The following is a 2,500-nucleotide window of genomic DNA, read 5'->3' as shown; positions in this document are numbered from 1 at the left end:
TCACCTCCTTCTCTCCTCTTTCTCTACTCCTCTCCTCATCTTCTCTTCCTCCACTCGTCCTCTTCCTCTCCTCCTCCACGTTTGCTTTCTCTCCCTCTCCCTCTTCCTATCCTCCTCCTCCTCTTCTCCTTCTCTTCTTTCTCCTCCCCTCATCCTCTTCTTCCTCCTTCCCACTTCTCCTCTACCTGCCTCCTCTTCTCCTCCCCTCCTCCCCTCTTCCTTCTCTCCCCATCCTCTCCTTCCCCTCCCCTCTTCCTCCTCTGCTCGTCCTCTCTTTTTCCTCCCCTTTTCTCCTCCTCCCTGCCTCTTCGTCTCCTCTTCCTCACCTCTCCCTCCTCTCTTTTTTCTGCTCCTCTCCCCCTCCCATCTCCCTCCCCACCCCTCCTCCTGATACCCCTCTTCCTCTCCCCCTCCCTCATCTCCCTTTTCCTCTCCTCTTCATCCTCTCCCTCTCCCATCCTCTCCTGCTTCTTCTCCTCATCTTCTTATTCCTTTCTTCTTCCTCTCCTCTTCCTCACCTCTACCTCTCCTCTTTCTCTACTCCTCTCCTCCTCGTCTCCTCTTCCTCCACTCATCCTCGATTCACCCTCTCCTCTTCCTATTTCCTCCCCTCCTCCTTCTCCTCTCCTCTTCCTCATCCACTCTTCCGCCCGTCCTGGTCTCCTTTTCCTCTCCTCTCATCTTCCTCCTCTCATCCTCTCCTCATTCTCTCCTCTTGCTCTCCTGCTCCTCCTCCTCCCCTCTTCCTTCTTCTCCTCTCTTCCTCTCCTCATCCTCCCCTCTTCCTCTCCTCCGCCAGTGAAAAGCCTCATCAAGGTTTTATTTGCCTCCCGTTGTCTTAGTGGGAATAACAAATAAATATGGCGCTGGGTAAACAAAGCAGTAAAGAGATTTATTCGACGTGGAAGTGCTCTGAAATATGGCTTCTGATGTGTTTTTCTTCTCTCTCTCTCTCTCTCTCACTTTATTTCTCTGCCTCTCATTTTTTTTCCTCACTCGTTTTCTGCCTCTTCTGGGTTATTCTCTCCATCTTTCTATCTCTGATGTTTAATCTCTTTTTGACTTTCACTGTTCAGGCTGAGGTGCTTGTAAAGAAATTGAAGATATATCTGCAGGGTGTGGTATATGCACTGTGGACAGACAGACAGACAGACAGACAGACAGACAGACAGACAGACAGACGGGCAGACAGACAGACAGGCAGGCAGACAGACGGGCAGACGGATATACTCATTTCACAGTTTATTAGGAACACTGTACTAATACCGGGCGGGGCCTCCCTTTGCTCTCAAACAGCCTCAGTTCCTCTTGGCGTGGACTCCATGTTGGAAACATTCCTTTGACATCGTGCTCCATGTTGACATGATGTCATCGCACAGTTCCTGCAGATTCCTCAGCTGCAGGTTGAAGCTTCAACCTCCCCTTGCGTCACACCCCCAAGGTTCTGTTGCTTCTGATCCGGTGACTGGGAAGGAAACGACACGGTGCGTCATCAAGCTGGAAGATGGGCGTGGCCATGATGGGATGCGCGTGGTCAGCAACAAGGCTCAGATAGTCTGCGGCACTGGAGACAGAAGAAGAAGAATCTTTAATTATCACGCAACACACCACACTACACTACAACACACACACACACACACACACACACACACACACACGCACGCACGCACGCACGCACGCACACATGCTTTGATGGTGCCGGTGAAATGGTTCCTCAAAGTGTGCCATGGAAACATTCCCCACGCCAGGACACCACCGCCACCAGCCTGGACTGTGGACACAAGGCAGGTGGGGTCCATGGATTCATGTGCCTCAGCAGGAATGGAGGTTGATCGGACCGGGCTACGTCGGTCCAGTTTTGGGAGCCTCGCCCGGTGCAACCTCAGCTTCCTGTTCCTCTGACGGAAGTGGAACCCGGCGCGGTTCTGCTGTTGTAGTCCATCCGCCTCCAGGTTCCAGGTGTTGTGTTGACATGTTGTTCTGCTCCCCACATTGTACGGAGCGCTCACGGAGTGAGCGTAGCTCCGACCAGTCCGCCCCTCCCCCGTCGACGTTCTCCCCCAAAACAAGGCGGCTCCGCCCTCTGGACTCGATGGCTGATGGGTTTTTTCGGACCGTTCTGAGTAAACTCTGGAGATTGTCGTGCGTGAAAATCCCAGAAATGCTCAAACCAGCCCGTCTGGCGCCAACGGTAGTGCCACGGTGGGAAACACCGACATCACACCGTTTCCTGTTCTGATGGTTGACGTGAACGTTACGTGAAGCTGCAGGACGTGATGCGTTGCGCTGCTGCCGCACGATTGGCTGATTAGATCACCGCATGAAGTAGGTGTACAGGTGTACCTGATAAAGTGCTCAGTGTAGACAGACAGACAGACAGACAGACTGACAGATAGACAGATAGATGGACATCTCCTTTAACACTAAATGGAGCGATAGAAAGAGAGAGAGACAGATAATTAGAATGAAAGATGGATTGATAGATATATCAATAGATGCA

Source organism: Zeus faber, assembly GCF_960531495.2.
Source record: "Zeus faber genome assembly, chromosome: 10".
Taxonomy (NCBI): Eukaryota; Metazoa; Chordata; class Actinopteri; order Zeiformes; family Zeidae; genus Zeus; species Zeus faber.
The sequence above is the reverse complement of the archived record's forward strand: the minus strand, read 5'-3'. Positions refer to the sequence as shown.